At 33.2% G+C, this 27,211-nt stretch overlaps 1 pseudogene; it reads right to left on the bottom strand.

The window, feature by feature from the left end:
• Positions 1-15,308, bottom strand: part of LOC107855726 — an 88,978-nt pseudogene extending 73,670 nt beyond the window's left edge.
• Between the last annotated feature and the right edge of the window lie 11,903 nt (positions 15,309-27,211).

The raw sequence follows: 27,211 nt of genomic DNA, 5'->3' as shown, positions 1-27,211 counted from the left end.
ATATATATATTATACTATTATAGCATATGTTTTATTTAAAGTAGTACGTATAGTCATATATAATTATATATTGAATGGTACGTATACATGTGTAATTGTTTATATATTTTTTTAAAAATATATATTGTATATTGGAGTGTATATAGTGTATATTGGAGTATATATAGTGTATATTGGATTTTTTATTTATTTTTTAAATGGGTTTGACCAGTTTTTAACCGGATTTTGGTGGGTTTGACCGGGTTGGGTTAAGTGGGCCGCATTAGGATGGGTTTTAATTTTTTTACTGTGTTGGCCTGGCCCGACCCGGCCCCATTAACGTCAAACCCGGCCCTTAACCGGCCCGCAACACGGTTAAAATGGAAGGGCCGGTTCCGGGTTGGCCTGGCCCAGCCCGTTTGACACCTCTACCTTATAGGTATTCAACCATTTAGAAGAGTGAAATAGACAAATAAATTCAGGAAATTCTTGATTTAAGGGTTGTCAAATCTAGTAGTAACCCTTACACTTTTCATATAATGTTGGGAGAATGTGTGTTAACTATAAAAAAAAACTTAACAACCATACTGTTTAAAATAAAGTTAATATCTCTTTTATTAAAGAATTACTGAATGAATTAGAAGAATCTCGATGTTTTTCTATATTGGATTTAAGATGGGGTTGTCATTAAATTAGAATTATAGAGGACGTTATTAAGAAATAAGAAGACAGCATTTTGATCATCCTAGGTTCACTGTTACTTTGGCACTACTTCTTATAGTCTCACAAATACACTGTTCACTTTCCAGAGCTTAATAAATCATATTTTCTAACTTTATTTAAGAAAAATTGTTTTTGTATTTTATGATTCTAGTTTAGATATACGCAGTTTGCGTGTGTATCTATTTAATGAATAATGAATTTATGACTAATAAATAAATATTATTCAATAATGTGGTTAAGTTATTAGATTAAAAAAGGGAAATTCTTTTTTAATTAAAAAACTAATGTTAATCATATTAATCTAGATACATAAATAAGGAAAAAAAATCATTGTCATATAAAAATCCTCAAATAAATAATGCAAACACTTAAAAGGATAAATCATAAACTAAAATGTTGATGAAAAACATATATACGTCTAATTCTATCTTTTATCAACTCATAAATTCTTCTTTCGCTCAAAAATATATCATAATCAATTCGAAATACCATAAACAAAAGTTTAAATAGTAGGGTTTCAAAATACTATATACTAAGAAAATACAAATATCAATTTTATTCAATACAAAATCTATTTTTAAGGAATTAAAAGGCCATTAAGATTATTTCGGTAAAGAAATTTTGTAATTTATTTTAGTTTATGGATATATAAATTATTTCTAGGTTCATACCTAGAAACCGGCTAAAAAACTTTTTTTTCTTGTGACAACATAAATATAATAACATTAATCTATAAAAATAGTTGTATTTTTCACGATTCTTCTTAGTGTCCGTGTAATTGTTTACATATGCTGCTTAGAGACCATTTTTGGAGCGAAGAAGAAAGAAAAACAAACTTTGAATATCATAGAATATAATTTCTATTGACTAAAATAGCAAGAAGAATGCGTGTCAGATTCTTTAAAACTATTTTTTTGAGGATTTAATACTGGTGCAACATTATTTTTAAAAAGTACTAACCTATATCTTTTTGGTTCAACATCATCCGTCCGTTTCGATCCGTCCAAATTCAACAAAACTCGCCATTTTGATTCCCAAGATAATGTAACATATATCTCTGAGTTGGTGCGGAATCACCTAAATTAATATACTATTATCGCAATGATATCATATCTAGTGAAATCTCATCAATGACAAAAATAAGTTCAAAAATTAAGTTCAACATAGACAATTAAGAAAAAGTTTTGGGTACGGTGTAATGCTGCAAAATTGAGTTTTAATCACCAAGGTGTTAAACTTGACATATTTTTAAGCAGAAATAATTCGAATATCTCTAAACTGTACATTTTGTTTCAAACTTTTTTGGCATTAAGCCCTTCGTACATCAAAGCTCGTGTGTTGTAATGTTTTTACCTTGTATTATCCAGATACCATTTATATATTCTTATGACAAAATCTAACACTAAAAGAATATCAGGTGAAAGCATCTGCTTGCTTACCATATTTTTATCTGAACTTAGTTTCTTAGGAGAAAAGGAAAAAGGATAAACTTTTTCAATTGGGTAAACGTGTTAATTAATCTTCTTTGCGCTTACATTGAATCAACTTATGAATTCGACATATACAAATCTTAAATCCTTAATCATGTTCTTAAATACAATATATATCTATATCTATATCTATATCTATTCTATAATCTATAATCTATATCTCTAATCTATAATATATATCTATATAATATATTAAAAGTGTAAAGCCCTCAGAAACTCCTTTAGACAAAACTGTCTTTTCACTATTTTATTCAATTATTATTTAATTATTTTTTATTGTATTAACTAGACTTCTAAAATATATGCGACTCCTTAAATATATGAAAGGAAAATCAATTAATATTTTTCTTTGTACAGGTCAACTAGAAAAACACTTCTAAAATAGGACTTTATTAAAAAAATACTTCTATAATTATTGAGATGCACGTTACACTAGAGATAATTATTTATACTAATTTATGCACACAATATGATGGAGATCATCCAACATTATGTTCCAGCACTGCCCCTAAATTAATCAACCAAGTAGAAGTTGAAGTTCCGTTGGAATCCATATAGTGACATAGTTTTTTAGGTCTTTCAATAACATATATGTGTGCCCCTTTTTAACCAAAAAAAATATACGTGTGCCTTTTTTTATGATTTTCTTTATCTATTTTTTAATTCTCTCTTCTTCTTCTTCCTTTGTCTTTTAAGTTAGCTATTGATTCACTTGTATTTCTTAGATGTTAGCTAGTTGTTTTTTTTATTTTCCAAAGTGTTACCTTCTCATTTTTTTCGATCAATGTATGGATAAATATATACAAGCCATCAGGCTTTGTATAATAAATTCAATGAATATTTTTATTATTAATTTGTCATGAAGAATGTAAGACATTGACAATTTTACTCAATAATGTTAAGTCTTGATTTGTTTTCTGTAAATAATTGATATAAATTATTTCTGAAGAAGATTGGGGGTTAGGAAGATGAATGACCACGTTGAATAGATTTTTAAGTCAAATATTCCATCTAAAGTGTCATGATTTCATTGTGCAACATATCTTCTTTGAGGTAATTTTGTGGAGAACTACAACCATATATTTTATGCATCTGACTGCTGACTTTTGCATTATAAAGGTTGAACTAATATTGGTTGCTTCGGTTGAAGCTGAACGTCGGCTTCTAGCTCCACGTTTGTGTGTATTGTATGTCGCTTTTTTTTTTTTTACGAATATTTTGATTGCAACAAACTTAAAAGTATAGGAGAGACTTGGAGGGACAGGTAATTGGAATTGATATGCCAAAAATATTGTTGGCAAAATTTCAAGCAAACTCTTTGATGCTCATCTAACTTGATTCGATTACACGTCTAGATTGGTGGATGCTTAATTTTTTAACCCTCATCTTCTTCATTGTTTTTGTCAACATAATAGAATTCAACGTGTGTGTATGTATATATATATATATCTTCTTTGTTTTCATTCAAGTCATTCTTTAGAGTCAAAATTTTCGCTTGGACAAGAATTTTTTTCATCAAAATCAAAACTTTTTGATCACTATTATATTGTTTTGTTGTAGTTTACAGGTCATAGATAAATGTCAATTTACTTTGAGGAATTTCTTATATAAATGTTAGGTTTGATTATATTATTTTGATTTCTTTATTATCGTATTATTTTATTTTATGTTACAAGTGATAGATGAATGTCGGTCAGCTTTGAGTATTCTTTTTTAGGTAAAGATTAGATTTAATTGTATTATCTTAATATCTGTATTAGTTTATTATTTTGTTGTAGTTTACAGGTCGTAGATGAATATCGATCGAGTTTGAGGAATTTTTGTGTGTAAAGTTTAAATTTAATTGTATTATTTTGATATCTCATTTATCGTATTATTTTGTTGTAGTTTGTAGGTAGTAGATAAATGTCGGTCGACTTTGAAGAATTTTTTTAGTCTAGGGTTAAGTTTAATTGTATTGTTTTGATATCTCTGATTTGAAAATTTTTTTTGTGTAAAGATTAGGTATAGTTATATTCTTTTGATATCTCTATTATCATTTTATTTTGTTATAGTTTACAGGTGGTAGATGAGTGTCAAACGCTTTGAGAAAATTTTAGAGTAAAAGTTCAATTTAATTGTATCATTTGATGTCTCTATTATCGTATTGTTTTATTGCAGTTTACAGGTGGTAGATGAATGTCGATCAGCTTTTAGAATTATTTTCGGTAAAGATTAGGTTTAATTAAATAAATTCTCCATCTTTATATATACAAAAGATATTGAATTTAATTATTGTATTTAGTTTTATTATTTAAATAATTTTTTTATTTAGTGTAACATTTGAACTCATTAAAGTGAGGTACACGCGTGAGGCACATACACCTAAACTAGTACTCAGAATAATGCGAGATACTTTGTGCATGAATTAAAAATTATAAATTAAAATAACTATAAGTAACTGATTGTAATAAATATAAGTTATCAAAGAGTGTATCACTTACAATAGTATTCGTGATCACACCAACAATGTAGCGGGCTTGAATATGCATTTTTTTATTGAAATAATGCGACTACAAAATATCAGTACCTTGCATTATTACAAGAAGATTCACATTAAAATTCGGAGAAGAGCATAAAATTAATCGATCAAACATAATTTTTTCAATAGATATGCTAAAAAATTGCAAATCATTATTGTAGACAGGAGTAAGTAGCTTATTAAATATTTAACATAATTTTGGTTCTAAGAGAACATAATTAAATAAACCATTAAGAGGAGGAGGTAGAGGCCGACTACCTCAAGAGGCAACAACTGAAGATCTTCGCCAGTATTTTTGTAGATTTGACCGTGTTTTAGATGCTTATGTTCCAAAGGTAAACGGACCGTGTTTTAGACGCTTATGTTCCAAAGGTAAACGTTCTCTTATTTTATTGCTTCGTTTGATAGCAGATCCTGTCTTTTTTTTATTCTGGTTAAATAGCAGATCCTCTCTTAAGTAATTTAGTAAATTGTATAAGTCTCTTAGGATGGTAATAATTATTTGATAAATTGAATAAAAGTCATGAAAAGATGTGTCCGATCTTAGGTTTTAATTAAAGGTTTGCTTAGGTAAGAACGTGGAAGTTGACATAAGTTCCTAAATTTTAGGTACATGACCTAGTAACAAAAAATTTTCTATTATCATATATTTTTGGAGCCATATGTATGTTAATAATCTCTCCCATATATTTTAGCAGTCTTTCTAATTTCCCATATTATATCAAAAAGTGTAAAAAGATGATTTTGTCTTACGAAATATTTTAATGAATGGTTCAAAGTTTAAATTACTTTTCTAAGGGACTTCACACTTTTAATATATTATAAATATAGATTCTTAAAAACATTTCACTACTAAAAAAAATAAAAAACCGACCACACATAGTGGTCGATTTTATTTTTTTGAATTTTTTTTAAAAAGCGACCACAAGTGGTCGCTTTTATATTTTAAAAAATCAAAATAATTATTTTAATAATTTTTATATTAATTATAATTTATTTTACAAGAAAATAAGAAAAAATAACAAAATCGACCACAAGTTGTCGGTCTTTTTAAAACAAATTAATTGAAAAATATTTTTAAAAACCGACTACTTGTGGTCGTTTTTCTTTTAAAAAAATTAATTTATTTTTAACAAAACCGACCACTTGTGGTCGATTTTTAATTTTAAAAAAATACTTTTAAGTGGTCGGTTTTTAATTAAAGTAAAAAAAATAATTTAAAAAAAATTACATTAAACATAATCTTTATATTTAATCAATAATTATATATATGTAATCAAGTATCTATATTAGTTTCATTAAAAATAATTAAATATATAATGAAATATATATATAAATTTATGAAATTACACTGACCACACGTAGTCGATAATCAGTATAATAATAATAAAAATCAATCATTGTTAAATTTTTTTAAAATATTACACTTAAAAATATATCAAATAAAATAAACAAATTACGTTAAACACAGAGGTGAAACAAGGATTTGAACTTGATGGGTGCACCTTTATATTTAACATTGTAATTAATAGTGTCAAAGTTCGACATGCAGTTCTTTGAAAACTTATTAATTATAGTATTTTATAAGAAAACTTGTAATATTATTGAATATCATTAATTGGATTTAATATGAAAAAGTGTATTATCCATCATACTTGAATTCAATGCACTTTTATATTTTGAATAATAATAAAAAGTTTTTGAAAAATATGAAATTCGAGAGATTTGTTTGCTAGATAGTTGTATGAAAAACGTTTGGTTTAAACCTATCTTAAACTTTAAATTACTAATTTTTTAAATAAAAAATAAGTCAATTATCAAAAGATAAAAGAAATAAATATTTACAGTATAAGATAGGGAGAATATCTACATTTTAAAGTTGGAGGGGAGCTTGTATTTTGAAATAAAATAAAATAAAAAATTCGTTAACATTATCCACAATACAAAAAAGAAAAACGAAAAATTGTAAAATAAATGATCACTAAGTAGAATTTTTTTTTAATCAATTGATATATATGTGTGTGTGTGTTTGCACTTAAAATTCCAAACAGAAAACAACAAACAGATAGTGTATTTGGAAAAGGAACAATAAAAAAATATTGTTGTTGGGCTTCAAACCCGAGTCATCATGCAATAAAAAAAGACTTTAATTGGCATGTTCAACCATCTTGCCAATCAAGTCAATTATTTTTGGGGGTGCACAACATATATTTAACATAACACCCTGATATATATACAGATATACAAACTATATGTACAAAGTTTTTATCGAGGCTAGCGGGTGCACGTGCACTCTCTACTGCCAAGGTAGGCCCGCCTCTGGTTAAACATAATCTTTATCTTTTACTTATGTTTCAATATATAAAATAAATATTTTCCTTTGTATATACGTTAAATGACGTTAAACATGCATAATCTTTGTATAATGAATATGTGTGTGTGTATATATATATATATATATATATATATATATATATATATATATATATATATATCATACCGTTGAGATAATGATATTATGTTACTATTTCAGTCATAATAATGTAATATATAATCGATAATTCATCAGAATATAATGAACGTGTTCTATTATAAGGTAATATAATTGTTGATATGATATATATATATATATATATATATATATATATATACACATTCAAGAGTTCATATATATAAATACATCGCATTATATTATTGGATGACATACCTATGTACATATGTGATATATATAATACGTATTTAATTAGAATTTGATATAGTCGTTAGTGTGTATATGTGTGTGTGTATATATATATAGTGTATACATATTATACAGTGAAGGTATATTAATGACATAAGATAATGTAATCTAGAATTCATCTGAGTATTTGTGAAATATGTTCGTTGTATATTATTATGGGGTAGTATAATCGTGTATGGTGATGTTTATAGTACATATGTGAAACCTGATAGACAATTGAATATATGTATATATACATACATATCGTGTAGTGACGTATGTAGTAATCGAAAGTTAGATAACTAAATCTATATATCAAAATAGGTTGAATGAGACGCTAATATATATCATACAATTGAGGAAGTAGATATACTATTTTGGTCAATGTAGACACACGTATGTTGTTGAAGTTGTAATAACGTGAGAGTAGTATTACGCGGTATATATATTTATTATTTCATTTAAAAGCTAATTAACCAAAAAATTATCGTAATTTGCAAAATTTATTGATATTATTATACGGTTGAGGAAATATACTATTCGTGTTAATGTGATGATAAAATAACTACTTATCTAATTTATATATGTACCAATTGTATTAAATTAATTGGATGTTGTCCCGGTACCATACACAATGTATGTACTGTGTATTTATATATATACGAATTGTATTAAATTAATTGAATGTTATTATAAATATTATCAAATTTATTAAAATTTTAATTTGTTAAAAAATAACTTTAATTTATTAACTTATTTTTATAATTTATTAATTTTAATTTATTAAACTTTAATTTCAAAAATATTTTTTTTAATTATTACAAAAACTGACCACATGTGGTCGGTTTTCTTAATAATTGAAAAAAAATCTTTAACCCAACCCGACCCGACCTGAATACATAATTAAACACAAAATCACTCCAAAACCTCATCCATTTCCCGTCCAAAACAACAACCAAAAACGAAAAACCTCCAAATCTCATACTTTAACAATAAACTCCAAATCTCTATTGTTCTTTCTCTTTCAAGGAAGTTTCTACTCCATCCTAACTTTTAATTTTGGCTTTAATCCATTTTCAAGGAACTATTCCATCCTAAGTTTCAATTTTGGGCAAGGTAACAATTAACTTTCATTAACTAAATTTAGCTTATTCTGGTATCCACAAACTCGTTTTTTAATATCCAAAAATGTTAAAGGCCTACATACAAATATCTTAGTGTTAATTTTGTCAAATGGTTGTGGTTTGAGTTCAAGGGTTTGAATATTTATTTTATTTAGCTAGATTTTAGCTAATTTTTGAAATTTGAGATTGAATTAGCTAATTCTAGGCTTGTTCGAACAATAATTTGATTTTGAATTACCTAAATTTCGGTTAGTCTTGACACTTATTTCTCCATTTTACTCATTAATTGTTTAATTTATTTTTTTTTGGAGGGGGGGGGGGGAATCTTATTCCTATTTCTTTACTAAATTATTGTAATATTTAAGCGAAAGAGTATTCTATGTAATAATTCTACTATTTGGCAGATTTCGAATTCGATAAAAGAATTGCTTTACTATTTTTTTCGGTGACCGCTTATCTCTTCCACTTTAATTTACGCTAAGCAAAGGTAAGTTGATTTGTCTCTATTTTATTATAATTAAGTCTTGTTATTGTTCATATTGAAGTCTAGGGAAGCCATGTGTGGCCTTGTTCGATTCACTAGCATTGTTGTTATCTTTTTGTTATTGTTCATATTGAAGTCTAGTGAAGCCATGTGTGGCCTTGTTTGATTCACTAGTATTGTTGTTGACATGTTGTTGGTCTTGTTGTTGCTTTCTTGGTGACTTAGTCACTTGAAAATGGTTAAGTGTAGGGACTTTAAAGGAGATTTTTTTTTATGCGGTTTGGTTGGTGTCTTAGTTACTTGAAAATGGTTAAGTGTAGGGACTTTGAAGGGATTATTTTTTTTAATGTGGTTTGTTTGGTGACTTAGTCACTTGAAAATGGTTAAGTGTAGGAACTTTGAATAGGAATTTTTTTTTGAATGTGGTTTGGTTGGTGACTTAGTTACTTGAAAATGGTTAAGTGTAGGGACTTTAAATGGAATTTTTTTTATTTTGAATGTGGTTTTGTTTTGATACTTAGTCACTTGAAAATAGTTAAGTGTAGGGACTTTAAAGGGGATTTTTTAATTTTGAATGTGGTTTGGTAGGTGACTTAGTTGGTTGAAAATGGTTAAGTGTAGGGACTTTAAAGGGGAATTTTTTGTTTCGAATGTGGTTTGGTAGACGACTTAGTTGGCTGAAAATGATTAAGTGTAGGGAGTTTAGATGAGATTTTTTTATTTTGAATGTGCTTTGGTAGGTGAATTCGTTGGTTGAAAATGGTTAAGTGCAGGGACTTTAAAGGAGAATTTTTTATTTTGAATGTGGTTTGGTAGGTGACTTAGTTGGTTGAAAATGGTTAAGTGTAGAGACATTAAAGGAGAATTTTTTGTTTTGAATGTGGTTTGGTAGGTGACTAAGTCACTTGAAAATAGTTGAGTGTAGGGACTTTTAAGGGGATTTTTTTTTGTTTTGAATGTGCTTTGGTAGGTGAATTAGTTGCTTGAAAATGGTTAAGTGTAGGCACTTTTAAGATAAATTTTTTTGTTTTGAATGTAGTTTTGGTAGGTGAATTCGTTGCTTGAAAATGGTTAAGTGTAGAAATTTTTAAGGGCATTTTATTGTTTTGAATGTGCTTTGGAAGGTAAATTAGTTGCTTGAAAATCATTAAGTGTAGGAGCTTTTAAGGGGATTTTTTTGTTTTGAATGTGGTTTGGTAGGTGACTTCGTTACTTGAAAATGATTAAGTGTAGGGACTTTAAAGGGGAATTTTTTATTTTCAATGTGGATTGGTAGGTGACTTAATTGGTTAAAAATGGTTAAGTGTAGGGACTTTAAATGAGAATTTTTTTGTTTTGAATGTGGTTTGGTAGGTGACTTAGTCACTTGAAATGGTTAAGTGTAGGGACTTTTAAGAATTTTTTTTTTGTTTTGAATGTGCTTTGGTAGGTGAATTAGTTGCTTGAAAATGGTTAAGTGTAGGGACTTTTAAGGAGATTTTTTTTTTTGGAATGTGGTTTGGTAGATGAATTCGTTGCTTGAAAATGGTTAAGTGTAGGGACTTTAAAGGGGATTTTTTTTTTTTGTTTTGAATGGGCTTTGCTAGGTAACTTAGTTGGTTGAAAATTGTTTTAAGTGTAGGGACTTTAAAGGGGAATTTTTTGTTTTGAATGTGGTTTGGTAGGTGACTTAGTTGGTTGAAAATAGTTAGGTGTAGGGATTTTCAAGGGAAATTTTTTGTTTTGAATGTGGATTGGTAGGTGACTTAGTCACTTGAAAATGGTTAAGTGTAGGGACTTTTGATGGGATTTTTTTGTTTTGAATGTGCTTTGGTAGGTTAATTAGTTGCTTGAAAATGCTTAAGTGTAGGGACTTTTAAGGATATTTTTTTTGTTTTGAATGTGGTTTGGTAGGTGAATTCGTTGCTTGGAAATGGTTAAGTGTAGGGACTTTTAAGGAAATTTTTTTGGTTTGAATGTGCTTTGGTAGGTGAATTAGTTGCTTGAAAATGGTTAAGTGTAGGGACTATTAAGAAGATTTTTTCTGTTTTGAATGTGCTTTGGTAGGTGAATTTGTTTCTTGAAAATGGTTAAGGTGACTTGATTAAATTTTTATGACTTGATCTAATCAGTTGAATCTGATTGATTCCGTAGATGGAACTTGATTATAATTGGATATATCAACAAAACAATGATAATAGAATGGGTATTAGGTAGGAATTTGTTGAAGGTGTCAAAAGATTTATTGAACATGGTAAGACACTCGATGTTTGGACACATTTTGAGGCTATTCGTTGTCCTTATGTTAGATGTGATGGTATAAATCTTGTAAGTAAAGAAGTTGTAAAGGAACAGCTTTATAGAAAGGGGTTTCACGAGGACTTTTTAAGATTGTGTGGTATTCATAGTGATGTTGCGCAAAATAGCTTTGTTGTTGGAGAAAATAGTAGGTCTGTAGCGCATAATGAATATCAAGATACTATGATGACAGAAATGGTGCACGATACTTTTGGGATGCAACACGGGGGCGACTTTAGGGAAAATGTCGAAGATGTTCCTAATAGAGAAGCGGTTAAATTCTATGAACAATTGCATGCTGCTAGTCATCCTTTGTTTGATGGGTGTTCGGACTCTCGTTTGTCCGTTTCTGTTAGATTATTAAGTATTAAGTCTGACTGAAATATTGCTGAAGGAGGAATGGACTCAATGATAGGCCTAATTAAAGAGTTAGTTGACCCCGGCTTGGAGGTTCCTGATTCTTTCTATATTGCAAAAAGATTGATGTCAAAGTTAGGTCTCTCCTCGGTTAGAATTAATTATTGTGAAAATGACTGCATGTTATACTTTAAGGAAGATGCTAACCTAGAGTCCTGTAAGTTTTGTCAGCACCCTCGATATAAGCGTGGTTCTAGTGGAACTCAAATTGTTATTAAGGCGATGCATTATTTACCTCTAATACAAAGGTTGCAGAGGTTGTATGCTTCAAAAAACTCAGCTCCTTATATGAGATGGTACAGTGAAAATAGAAGGCCCACTGGTGTTATGTGTCATCTATCTGATGGAGAGACTTAGAAGCATTTTGATACAACTTATCCATATTTTGCAGCTGAGCCATAAAATATTCATTTGGGATTATGTGCGGATGGCTTCTTTTTCAGTTGGTGTTACACTATATTCATGTTGGCCGGTATTTATCACCCCTTATAATCTTCCTCCTGAAATGTTGATGACTAGTTCCTATATATTTCTGAATTGTGTTATTCCTGGCCCACGTAATCCAAAAAGTGGAATAGATGTCTACTTGCAACCGTTGATCGATGAACTTCAAATTTTATAACAGAGGGGGTTAAAACTTGGGACATCTCACTTAAATAGAATTTCAATCTGCGTGCATCTCTATGTGGATTATTAATGATTTTCCTGCTTATGGAATGTTGTCTGGGTGTATGATAGCTAGAAAGTTGGCTTGTCCATACTGCATGAAAAAAACAATATCTTTACATTGAGACATGGTAGGAAAAATTCATGGTTTGATTGTTATCGTTATTTCTTGCCACCTGATCATGAATTAGGAAACTCAAGAATGCATTCAAAAGGATTAGAAGGGAACATGATGGTCCACCTCCAAGGCTGTCTGGTCATGATGTCTGGAAAATAGTTTAGGATTTGCCTAAAGCCAGCGAGGAACGATTGTACAGGCTTGATAGATATGTCATTTCTCATAACTGGACTAAGCAAAGTATATTCTGGGAGTTAGAATATTGGCCAGATAATTTACTTAGAAATTATGTTGATGTCATGCATACTGAGAAGAACTATTTTGACAACTTGTTCAGCACAGTTATGGATGTCACCGGCAAAACAAAGGATAATCCTAAGGCCAGACTTGACTTACCAGAATATTGCAACCGTAGAGAATTATACTTATAGCTGGGGCCCAACGACAATGTTCTTAAGCCCAAGGCTAGTTTTATATTCAAGTTGGACCAAAAACATCAAATATGTGAGTGGGTTTAAAGTTTGACGATGATCGATGGATATGCCTTAAATTTGGGAAAAAGGGTTTATATGGTACAGAAAATCTTGTATGGAATGAAAAGCCATGATTGTCATGTTTTTATGGAACAATTACTTCCAATTGCTTTTATTGGTTTACCTGAAAACATATGGAAACCAATAGCAGAGATCAGTTTGTTCTTCAAATACTTATGTGCCACCACATTAAAAGAAGAAAACTTGGCACGAATAGAAAGTTATATTGTTGTTATCACCAACAAGGTGGAGAAGATTTCCCACCAGCGTTCTTCGATGTGATGGAACATCTTCCCATTCACCTTGTGCACGAAGCTCAACTAGGCGGTCCAATTCAAACTAGGTGTATGTATCCATTCGAACGGTAAGCATTTGCAACATATTTAAATTCATACTTATCTTTTTAAAATATAGTAAACATCTAACCTTAAGATTGTACAGAGTAATTGGAAAATTAAAAAAAGGGGTCCCAAAAACAAACATAGGGTGGAAGGCTCTATAGTTGAGGCATATCTTGCAAGAGAAACTTCTCAATTTTGTTTATACTACTTTCGCAATAAAGTTGCTTGTTCAAGAAACCGACCAAATCGTTATCAGGATGATGTGAATGAGCCTCATTTGCAACCGATATAAATTTTCAATCAATCTAGTTGTAAGGCTAAAAAGACCATACCTCGTTGGCTCACTCCCATGGAGCGCAAATCAGCAACTTTGTATGTCTTGCTGAATTGCTCGAAAATTGAGCCCTTTCTGAAGTAAGGAGATTAAAAATTTTAACATATCTTATTTGTTTACTCATTCCCTTAAAGAAAGTAATTGTGTTTCGCATGTTGGATGTTCAGTTCATTTAAGACTCAATTCCACGAAAATCAAGTGTATACATCCTTTGCAACATAGTTTAAAAATGAGGTTTGTAAGTGTATTAATATTTCTACAAAGTTTAAACATTTACACATTCCTCAGCTAAAATATATATATGTTTAATATTTTTAGGTACACCATTCACCAAATGCAGCCGCATACGATTAGCTCTTGAGAGATATTTCTTTGGGTCCAGTTGAATCTAATGCAATGTCCCAATACAAAGTAAATGATTTTAAATTTTCCACCGAACAACACTCCAAAACAAGAAAAACAAACAATAGTGGTGTTTGGGTTAAGGGTGATGATGATATTGATTACTTTGGCATCATACACGAGATCTTAGAACTGGAGTATGCTGGTTTTCCAATAAAAAAAATTATCCTCTTTCGATGTAAGTGGTTTGATCCAAGCACAAGAGGCACAAGAGTACATAAAGAGCATAACATCATTGAAGTGAAGCACAATAAGTCATATCCTATTTACTATCCATCTGTTCTAGAGCAAAATGCTAAACAAGTGTATTATGCTTCTTATCTGTGGTGCAATGACAAGTTTGATTAGTGGGTTGTAATCAAAACAAAGCCTATAGGCCAGGTGGAAGTTGAGAATGTATTGGAGACTGCGTATCAAAATGAAGTGTAGATTGGAGACTGCGTATCAAAATGAAGTGTAGATTGATCACCAACCAATGGACGGTTTGAATCACCCAGCAAATATATTTGAAGAAGTTAATATTACGAAATAAAAGAATGAGTGGGTAGGAGATGAGGAAACCTTCGAAGAGGGTGAATGGTTTAGTGGAGAGTCTTCAGAAGAGGAGGATTAGTAGTGTAGGTTGTATTTATTATGTATTGATGTCTTTATGCTTTGTACTATATATTTACCTTTATGTTTCTTGTTTAAGATTAATATGTAATATACTGTTTAAGATTGTTGTTTTCACTTTTTCTTGATTTATATAGTAATAAAAATATTCTTGTCTATATCCCATGTTGTTGGAGAGATTTGAAATGTGAATTAGTAACTTAAAATTAGTTACTTGGAATGTTTTCTTATATATTCATTTTGTAGGAACTAACTACTTTTTAACTTAACATAATTTAGATGTCAGACAGAGGTGACAAGGGTAAGGGAAAAGTTGATACTATAAAACCAAAAAAGAAATGACAACCTCCGCCTTATAAACGACCGATAGGTATTCATATATCTGACGATCAGTTTACTGACGCAACAGCATGAACCTCATGTTCTAGGTCGTCCGAGGATTCGATACCTACTCCTACACATGTGGGGCCACTTCATGGGTCTATACCGATTCATTCTGCTCTTATGACCGTGCCACCTTTAGCGCAATACTATAGGATGGCCGCTGGCCCATCCAGACATCTACCATTATTAATACCCTCATACAACAGTCATGCAACTTCACAAAGTGATTCTGCTAGATATATTGGGTTGTCGGATCTTCAGCTTGGAGGCACTCTATCTGGTGCTTCAGATCCGTCCATACGAGTACATCCACCATCACTTACTAGGTAGCTAGGAGATATGGATGATTCTGGGAGGATTTATCTTGTTCCATTTGCGAGAGGGTAAAATTTATAACTATAATAACGTTATTTAATTTTTCATTACTATATTATTATGCTTTATGAAATTACTGTTTGATCTTGTGTTGTAGGTTTAGGCCGAATGCTGGAATTAGACAAAAGGCGCAAATATGCATTTCTCGGCACTTCAACGGCTACTGGACCAGCTGGCAAAAGGTTCCCAAAATTGATAGGGAAAGAATGTTTGAAGAATTTAAGGTACGGATTTAACTTATCGACTATTTATTAACACTTTGTTAGAACAAAAGATTGAATATTATATTTTTGTTGTAGAAATTTTACTGGCGGGAAGATGTAAAAACATTTCTTATAAAGAGAAACTTTTTCATAAGATGTAGAGCCAGATTTAACGGTCTCTTGGATTATGCCCGATCCAAATTAGTAAACCCTAAGTGGATTCCTAAAGCCGCATGGCAACAGTATCTTCGTCTTTGGAGTAGCGAAGATTACCAATTGTTGAGGAAAAAGGGAAAGAAAGCCCGGGCATCATCCAAGGGTGGATCCCTACATACTACGGGTGCTAGAAGTACTCTTGTTGTGCTGAAAAAATGGTATGTAACTTTTACAGTTTAAATTATCCGTTTCTATTTAAATTTTTTAATTATTTGAACATTGATAATCTTTACATATGCAGAAAAAAGAAAAGGGTAAGAAAATACCAGCTGACGATCTATTCGAGGAAACTCATCTGAAAAAAAAGAACCTGACTGATGAAGATGTCTGGGTTGAAGCTCGTGCAAAAGCTGTCCACGTAAGAAACAAATTTCGAATTTATGAATCTTTTTCTCAAAGTTGATATTATTCAATCATAACTACTTTAATATTTTTTGATTTTTAGTATTAACTTTACTTTGAATATAGGATGAATATACGCATCTTGTTGGTGAGTATTATAGTAGTCAGCCTCCTGAAAGTCAGGGTGATCCAATACCTCATCATGTAGAGGAGGAGTTATGGGCAAAAGTTGTGGGTCCTATAAATAGAGTCCATTTCTACAGATACCACAAAAGTTTTTTTGGCGATAATATTAGGTGTTCGTCCGGCGCTGCATACTCTAGCTCTTTAGTTGATAGAGAAACCATTGAAAGACTAGAAAATATGGTTTTTAAACTTACTGAAAAGCTTACTGCACAGAGAAAGAGGTTTACTGAACAGAGAGAGAGGCAGAAGAAGACGGAGGAGGCAACAATATCACAAATCAAAATGTTGCAGCAGCAGTTCGGCTCTTTCATCCAGACTGCGGGGGTTATTTCTTCATGTCCTGGTGATGCAGTTTGGGATGCAAAAGGTCTAGGGCCCCTGGATGATTTCAGCACAGATAAGGATATGGAAGACGAGGACGAATTCGATGATGATGACTTATAGTTTTTTTTTATTTTTGTATGTGTTGTACTTTGAATTTAGACATTTTTTTGTTTGAAACTATTGTTTTAGTTTTTTTATTCTCACTTTTGTTGGACATTTTGTATGTGTTGTACACTTTTAAAAGTATTTACATTTGATTTTTGTTGTTGTTGCTGCTATATTTACATTTGGTTACTGCTGTATTGCATTGTTGTTGTTGCATGCTGTATTTGGGTTTTGATTTTTTTAAAAAAATATTTCCAGAAAAACCGATCACAAGTGGTCAATTTTTTCAATTTTTTTGCAGAAAACTGACCACAAGTGGTTGGTTTTACATTAACTTTAATTAATTAATTTAATAAGAACCGACCACTTGTGGTCTATTTTTTAATAAATTAATTAATTAATTTAATAGAAAACCCACCACTTTTGGTCGGTTTATCAATAAATTAATTAATTAATTTATTAAAAAAGCGATCACAAGTGATCGGTTTTTATTAAATTAATTAATTAAATTTAATATAAAATCGATAACAAGTGGATGGTTTAATATTAAAATTAATTATTTAATTTAATAAAAAACCGACCACTTGTGGTTGGTTTTTAAAAAACTACCACTACTTTACCGACCACACAATTTGGTCAGTTTTGTGGTCGAAAATTGGGAAAACCAACCACAAGTGATCGATTTTTTCCTTTTTTTAGTAGTGTTTCTATATCATCTAGTGATTTAATTCACTTGGAAAAACTCTAAAGCTATCACAGTTTCATAATTTTTTTGGTCAGGAGGAGTAATATTCATTGGGTGAAAGGGAGATAGAATATTTGGGTCATGTAAATAGTGAATTCAGAGTTTTCATCGATCTGATAAAAATCATTGTTGTTATGAACTGGACTATAACTAAGAACATAAATAACTAAGGGGATTTCTCAAACTTACTGGTATTATAGAAGATTTATTAAAGATTATATCATGATTGCTAGACCTCTAATCGAATTCTTGGGCTCTTACCTCCCGTGGTGGTCATGAGTTGAGCCACATACCCTCAAGCTTTATCATAAATAAATAAAGCAAAAGAAATACAAGAAGGAGGACATGGACCTTGCCTTCGATCCTATGGTGGTTCAAATTCAACTATCCTACTAAGGCCGGTCCACTTATGGGGATACTAGGATGAAAACCTATATCTGTACACCTAGAAGAGAGGACTCCTCTCAGTACAATCTAATCTAGGAATGCATAAATAAGAGAGACTTTCGCCTTACAAGAAAATAAAAATAACAAAGAAACAAAAATATCTTCATAAAAAAAGATAAACCTATGATTATATAGCCTAGTTGTAGAAACAAGATACGAACGTAGGAGAAGTCTATGTATATGCACTAGACTTGAGTTACCACCTCAGCTAGTACACCTGACACAACTTGTCAAGGTGGTTCTTTGATCTTCTTAAAATTTCTTCTTCTAAAGTTGATCATGCCAATTTTGTTGAGAATACAATGCCCTCTGGTTTCTTGAGGAAGCTTCTATATATTAAAATAATGTTGAGGGGTATCATAGTTGTGACTAATTTTAAATAAAGAGTCAGCCATGAAATTTGCTTCTTTAAAAGTGTGTCTGCAAGTAACCTGCTCAAGCTATGCCATAATACCTTTGATACTATCAAGATGAGTTTGAATCTTCCAAGGTGTTGCAGCATGTTTTTTGATCCATATGACGATGTGCTTCGAGTCAACTTCAAGAATAACTTTATTGTAACCATGTTGTAAACACCAAGTCAGACCTAGCCTAGCCGCTTCAATTTTAGCTTGGTTGTTAGTACCATAACCAACAGGACTAACAAAGGCAAAAATAATATTTCCAAGGTGGTCTCTCAAGATACCCCCTACACCTATTCTGCATGGATTATCAAGTGCACTACCATCTGTATTCAACTTCACCACTGTGGTAGTAGGCTTGATCCAACTAACATCTTGAATTCTAGTTACCTGGTAACACCCTTCCAAGAATACAACCATGTCTTTCCACTTTGGAGGCCATGAAATATAATGAAAATTGATGATCAGGACCATGGAAATATCTTTAAGAATATGAAATTTAACCCTTTCTATGTTTGGTTGTTTACCACCATATTTAACCGTACACTTGTTCTTCCATAAATTTTAAAAAATAAAAATGGGTATATCATGAATAACTAGTTTGTGAGATTCATTTTTATGTGCTAGAATCCACCATCTGATAATTAGATTTCAAAGAGGAGTTTTAGAATGATTAACTCTCAGGGAACTTGAGAAAAATGACCAAACATTTCTTGCAAAATGACTACTAACCATAATTTGCTCAATAGTATCTGGTCCTAGATTATGACAACAAAATCAATCAGTTGGTTCAATTTCAAAAGTTGTTAACTTATCATCAGTAGGAAGCTTTCCCCATAATGCCCATCATAGAAAAAAAGAGCACTTAAAGAGAATGTATTTATGCCATGTATATATATTGGTCATCGTCTTGTTTCTTTGAGGTCTGATGAGATTCCAAGAAGAAGAATATGTGAAATTACCACCAGTAGTAAGCTTCCACACAGGTTGGTCTGCAATATCTTCTTGAAAATGGAATTGTGTATCCATGATTTGATGAACTATCATGGGAGGCAGCAAGTGATTCAGCCTTTTAACAACCCATTCTCCTTGAATCCAAAGCTGGTTGACCTTCATGTTGTTGGATATCATAGGATCACCTCTATAGTAATGAAGAGGCCCTATTCCCAACCAATCATCCCACCAAAAAGAATATGTACCAGATTTTAGCCTCCAGGGTGTGCTCTTTGACAATACTTAACTCTGAGAAAATCACCCCAGAGTGTTTCTTTAGCTCTAAAATCCCCCCACTATTTGAATTGCAAAGTAACGCACACGTTTGAAAGATGTCTAGTACCAATACCCCTTTCTTCAATCGAATAACTAAGGTTTCTCTAGGAAGACCAGTAATATTTCTTCTTGTTATCAGAACAACCCAAGAAGAAATCAACAAACAAGCTCAATATTTGTTTAAGAGTGGCCTTAGTAGGAACTACAACTGAGAGGGCATGGATGGGAAGAGACTGAAGCACATACATGATGAGAGTAACTCTACCCCCATAATTGACCAACTTGGTTTGCCTTCCATTAATTCTTGCACTTACTCTAGATACCAAATCAGAATAATATATAATTTTTTGTCTACCAGTATAAATGGGACATCCCAAGTAAGTGTTTGGACTCATTTTCTATTTAAAACTACTTTCTTGCCTGGTTATATTGATTGTACTTGGAAATGCATTAGAGTGAAGCATAAGATGACTCCTGTCTTTGTTAATAAGTTGCCCTGATACCTTTTCATAATCACTAAGAGTCTGCATAATAAGCCTCAAAGTAGTTCGTTTCCTCGAAGTAAAGATTATCACATCGTCAGCAAAGCTAAGATGATTAACTTGAGGACCTTTCTGCTACATTGTGAAGCCATGATAGAAAGGATTCTGATGCAAATTGTTGACCATTCTAGAAAACACCTCAGCACCTAAAATAAATAAAGCTGGAGAAAGAGGGTCGCCTTGCTTTAAACTTCTAGTGGAGTGAAAGAAACCATCTCTCGAACCATTAACTATCATAGAATAATAGTTATTAGACATAGTTCTCCAAATCATATCAATAATTCTCTCCCCAAAGCCCATCCTTCTAAGGACCAGACAAATGAAAGACCATGAGACCCTGTCGTACTCCTTTGCCATATCTAATTTAATCACAACATTACTTCCTTCATTAGGCTTCTTGATAATGTGAATGATCTCTTGAGCAAGCATGATATTCTCAAAGATGTTTCTACTTTTAACAAACCCCGATTGGTTTGGAGAAATCAAGGTAGGCAGGATAGAACCAAGTTTGAGACTAATAAGTTTAGAAATAATCTTATTAGTGAAATTGCTTAGGCTTATAGGTCTATATTTTGATAATTTATTAGGATGGTCTACTTTAGGAAGTAGGACCAAACAAGCATCAGAAATATATTTAGGAATTATATGACCACAAAAGAAGGACTGAACCACCTGCAATAAATCATGTTTAATAATATGCCAAAATGTTTGAAAAACATGCCATTCATACCATAAGGTCCAGTTGCAGAATGAGGACTTGTTGAAAAAACCACTTGTTTCAATTCATCCAAAGTGGAATTTTCTTGAAGACTATTATTCTGGCCAGCAATAACTATTCTTGGGATACAATTGACATACTCTTCTGGAATTATTTCCTTATTTCTAGTGAAAATCTCTTGGAAATAATCACAAGCAGCAACAACAATTTCCTTATCACCTTAAAACCATTCACTCTCTTCATTCTAACCTTGTGGATAAACAATTTTCTTCTTCTACCTCTGATTAAAGCATGAAAATACATCGTGTTGGAACCTCTTTCCTTGAACCATTGAAGTTGAGCCTTTTTCTTGAGTATAGATTCCTCCTACTTTAAATACCTTATGTACTCAGCATTCAAGTGATGAAGATTAATTCTATTCTCCTCATTTTTGTTAGAGATCAGATCTTCTTCAAGATTATTTACCCTTTCTTCAAACTCTCTAACCGTAACATAGATGTCACTAAATTCCCTCTTGGACCAGCAACTAAGGATGTTAGTGAGTCTTTTTCTTTTATGATAAAATGACCACATAAGATCACCTTCACAAGGTCTATCCCAACAGTTCTCAACAGTTTCCAAGAAGGAATTATTCTCAACCTAACAGTTCAAGAAATTAAAGTACTTGATGCTATTCTCCTGTCTATATTGCATCTCAATAAATTGGGCAACGATCAGACCCCAGGGAAGACAGATGAGTGTTTGAAGTATAGGGAATTTTTTGTAGCTAGACATCATTAATCATGGCTCTATCTAGCCTTTCTAAATTCTAAAGTTTATACCTCTCAAATTAGACCAAGTGAAATTCTGACCACTAAAGCCAGTATCTGTGAGACCATAAGCTTCTATGACTCCTATAAAATCAAAGATCTTCCTCATGTTGTAGGGAAGACCTCCTAAATTTTCATCAACAAAAGTAATCATGTTAAAATCCCCCACAACACACCAAGGCATGTCATAAGTTGAAAAATGTAACATTCTATCCCATAAAGGTCTTCTCAAGTTTTCCTGACACTTTGCATAAACAAATGTCATTGTATAAGGATGGATCAGTTCCACATTATTAAGGACACAAGTGATTTGTTGCTTATCGATCTCAAGGATATCACATGTAATATCTTGGTTCCAAAACATCCAATCTTACCATTATCATTACAGGCCACCTTGTCTATTTTTAACAAAATTATGAACTTTTGAAGCTGTGAATTATTAGAGAATGGTTCAAGAATGGTAATAAGAGAGAGGTGGTGTAATTTTATGAGATTTTGGATGTTTTCCAGTGCCCCTTGGGTATTAATACCCCTAGCATTCCTTATGAGATTGCTGATCATATTAAACCTTTGCTTTGAGACCTAGTGAGCCTTTTCTCATTATTGGAAGATTTGCTAGTACTTGTTGATAGCGCTCAACTTACATGTAAATTTAAGTGCAAGGCGGTCGTTGTTAATATAATTGCCCCACTTTGAGTCGGGGTCTAATCCACGAGGAGCAATATGAATAGCGATCAAGTAAGTCCAAAATAAAAGTTGTTTCCTGAATTCAAACCTAAGATACAAAGATTTGGGGGGTCTGAACATTTTTTTAAAAGTATACCAACTTTAGGTCTTCTAAATACTAACTTAATACTAATAATAATTAGAGTATAATCAATTAGGCATGAATCTTAAGATTATGCTTTTAACGCCCCAATTTTCTGAATTAAAATGCTACACGGTGCTCATGACCCCGAGGGATCACAAGCTAACCCATGACTGATATATGTACCTGTACACTGCACAATATACATATAATACGCAGAAAACCTAAACATGTAGGCCATAAGGTTCAACTGAAGAGATATAGTAACATCCATGGGGTAATGAATACCCAAAACAACTGAACATAAAACTGAATACTGAATTTGATAGCTAAATCTGAATAAATCTGAAACTCTCTAAGTACTGTCTGAATAAGGAGTTGAAGGAACATGTCTCCAACTAGACATAGTCATTGACCTCAAACTTGAGATCCTTCCTACGAATATCTGCATAAGACTTCTGTCGGCTCTGAGCAGCCCGGAGTCTTTCTATGATCAACTGAACTTTCTCTAAGGCATCGAATACTAAGTCAGGACCTATGAATGAGGCCTCACTAACTTTGAACCAACCGATCAGAGATCTACATCTCCTACCATAGAGAGCTTCGAATGGAGCCATCCGAATACTGGAATGATAGATATTGTTGTATGCAAACTCAATCAAGGCCAAGTGGTCATCCCAACTTCCCTTGAAATCAATTGCACACGCCCTTAGCATATCTTCAAGAGTCTGAATGGTCCTTTTTGCTTGACCATCTGTCTGAGGATAAAATGTTGTACTGAGATGAACTTGGATACCGAGACCCTTTTCGAATGCTTTCCAGAAGTGAGAGATGAACTGGGTACCTCTGTCTGAGATGATAGATGAGGAAAATAGGCTGACTTGGTCATTCTATCTACAATAACCCAAACTAAATCATGCTGATGACGAGTTCTAGGCAAACCCATCATAAAGTCCATATTCACTTCTTCCCACTTCCAAGTAGGAATGGTGAAATCCTGTATGGAACCACTAGGTTTCTAATTCTCTATCTTAACCTGCTGACATGTAGAGCACTTAGCCACAAACTCTGCAACATCACTCTTCATCCCACTCCACCAATAGATCTCCCACAAATCGCGGTACATCTTAGTGGCCCCTAGATGGATGGAATATTGCGCACCATGTGCTTCTGCAAAAATTTGTTGCCTCAAGTCATCTATAACTAGAACGTACAAATGACCCTGATAACGAAAAACACCATCTCCCCCTTGGGAGAAAACCTGAACTTTCTAATTATGAACTGACTTTTTCAGCTTGACAAGGCTAGGATCCATATCTTACTTTTCTTTTACCTCTGAAACTAGAGATGACTCTGAACTACTCTGAACACATACACTACCCTCTGAAGAGTCGACTAAGTGAACTCCTAGTCTGGAAAGCTGATGGATTTCCTGGGCTATTTTTTTTTTTGCTATCCTTAACGTGAGAAATACTGCCCATGGAGAGTCTACTGAGAGAATCGGCCATAATGTTGTCCATGCCCGGATGATAAAGGAAACTCATGTCATAATCCTTCAAGAGCTCTAAACACCTTCTCTGACAAAGATTGAGATCTTTCTGAGAAAATACTTACTGGAGACTCTTATGATCTATGAAGACGTCTACATGAACTCCGTAAAGATAATGCCTCCAAATCTTCAAGGAAAAAACTACGGCTGCTAACTCAAGATCATGAGTAGTATAATTATTCTCATGGGGCTTTAATTGTCTAGAGGCGTAGGCTATGACCTTACCATGATTCATAAGGACACAACCTAAACCCACTCTGGATGCATCACAATATACTACGAACCCATTTGAACCATCTGGAAGAGCTAGAACTGGAGTTATAGTGAGTCGAGTCTTCAATTCTTGAAAACTCTTCTCGCATGAATCTGACCACTGAAACTTGACCTTTTTCTGAGTCAATCTGGACATAGGAGACGCAATAGAAGAAAATTCCTTGACAAACCATTTGTAATAGCCTGCCAAACCCAAGAAACTCCTGATATCTATTGGAGATACGGGTCTGGGCCAGTTTCTTACCACTTTAATTTTCTGAGGATCTACTCTAATGCCCTCATCGGAAATAATATGGCCAAGGAATGCTACTGATCTTAGCCAAAACTCACACTTACTGAACTTGGTGAATAACTGATGATTTCTGAGGGTCTGAAGAACAATTCTGAGATGGTCTGAATGATCATGCTCAGTGCGAGAATAGATCAAAATATCATCTATAAAGACTATGACGAACATGTCCAAGTACTGCTTGAACACATGGTTCATCAAGTCCATGAAATCTGCAGGGGTATTGGTTAGACCAAAGGACATGGCTAGAAATTTGAAATGACCTTACCGAGTACGCAAAGCTGTCTTTGGGATGTCACATTCTCTAACTCTGAGCCGATGATAGCCTGATCTGAGGTCTATCTTAGAGAAATAACTGGCACCCTGAAGTTGGTTGAACAGATCATCTATTCTGGGAAGTGGATATCTATTCTTGACCGTAACTTTGTTGAGCTAACAGTAATTAATACACATCCTGAGAGAACCGTCTTTCTTGAACACGAACAAGACTGGCGCACCCCATGGGGATACACTGGGCCTGATGAATCCCTTATCTAAGAGATCCTTCAACTGATCTTTTAGTTCCTTAAGTTTTGATAGTGCTATTCTGTATGGTGGAATAGAGATAGGCTGAGTATCTAGGAGAAGATCTATGCCGAAGTCTATTTCCCTTTCGGGAGAAATGCCTGGAAGATCTTTGGAAAAGACATCTGAATATTCACTAACCACTGGGACTGATTCGAGACTTGGAGATTCGGAACTGGAATCTTTAACATGCACGAGATGATACATACACCTCTTAGAAATCATTTTCTTGCCCAAAGGTAGGAAACAAGATGACCCCTGAATGCTGAAACACTACCCTTCTACTCTAAGGCGAGCTCATTCAAAAACTAAAACTGAACTATCCTATTCCTGCAGTCGACTGTGGCATAGCAGGAATGAAGCCAATCCATGCCGAGAATGACATCAAAGTCCGTCATCTCTAACTCGACTAAATCTGCTGACGTGGATTTCTGAAATATCATAATCGGGAAGTTTCTGTATACCCACCGAGCTATGATAGTTTTGCCCACTGGGGTAGATACTGAAAAAAGCTCTGCTAAAATCTTAGGACTGATTCTGAAATCGCCTGCTATGTATAGAGTAAAAAAAGACAAGGATTCACCTGGGTCTAGCAAAGCATAAAAATGAACATGGAAAATTTGTAACATACCAGTAACGACATCAAGAGAATTTTCCTGATCTTGTCGGGTATAAAGAGCATAGAGTCTATTTGGGCGTTGCCCACTAGTAGCACTGGAAGTGGCACCCTGCTGGTTCGGGCGACCGAACAGAGCTGCAGAATGAATTTGCTGACCCTGAAGACCTGACTGCGGACACTCTCTAATCCTGTGGCCTGGCTTGCCACAACCAAAATAGACATCACTACCGGCTCTACAAATACCTTATGGTTCTTACCACAAGCCTGACAAAGGAGATTTGTTCGGGCACTGCTAACACTACCCTGAGATTTAGAGCCTGGCGCTTTGTCTCTGCTGCCATCTCTGAATTTCGGCACTGGGACACTAGCGGAGGAAGGAGCTGGAGCTACTGACTTAGGACAAAACTGCGAACGGTTCCTTTCCTCTGATTTGGACTGAGCAAAACTGAAACTTCCTGATTTTGCTCTCTTGTTCTGCTTCTCTCTAGTCCTAACCTTCTGCTTCTCTATCTGTTGAGCATGGGTCATGAGTTTAGCTAAGGTTATATCACTATTCAGCATCGCAGATCTATACTCATTCACCACACTATCGTTCACCCCTGACACGAACTTGCTCATTTTAGCCCTATTGTCTGCAATCACATGAGGGGCATACCTGGCTAGCTGAGTAAATCTGAGAGAATACTCCCTAACCGTCATATTTCCTTGCCTGAGGTTGATAAACTCAAGAACTTTGGCTTCCCTAAGCTCTTGGGGAAAGAATCTGTCTAAGAAAGCCGTGTCAAATTCCTTCCACCCAATGGGACCTATGCCATCTATCCTCCCAGACTTCCACTGTTTGTACCTAGTGTGAGCCACATCTTGCAACTGATATGTGGATAACTCAACACTCTAAACAAAATTAACACCCATGATGTCAATGACCTTTTGAACTTGGTCAATGAACTCTTGAGAGTCTTCATCAAACTTAGACCCATGGAAAGATGGAGTGTTTATTCGGGTGAAGTCCCGAATCCTAGCTGCTGTGGAGTTTGCCATTGGATTGGCCAGAATAGTTGGTGGCCTTTTATTTTGGGCAGCCACAGACTGAGCAAGTGTGGTGAATGTGACTCTAAACTCCGCATTAGAAACATGTTCGCCCAAAGGATCTTCGGGCTGAGGAGCTGGCTGGTTTCTTCTCTTTGGGTCCATATTCTGAAACAAGAGAAGAACGAATTAGACTGGGAGTTTAACTTGAGATTATGCTCACTAGCACGACATGAATACTGAAAGAAGGGAAACTATTCCTAAAACATCTTATAGC

Source organism: Capsicum annuum, chromosome 1 (genome assembly GCF_002878395.1).
Source record: "Capsicum annuum cultivar UCD-10X-F1 chromosome 1, UCD10Xv1.1, whole genome shotgun sequence".
NCBI lineage: Eukaryota > Viridiplantae > Streptophyta > Magnoliopsida > Solanales > Solanaceae > Capsicum > Capsicum annuum.
The sequence above is the reverse complement of the archived record's forward strand: the minus strand, read 5'-3'. Positions and strand labels throughout refer to the sequence as shown.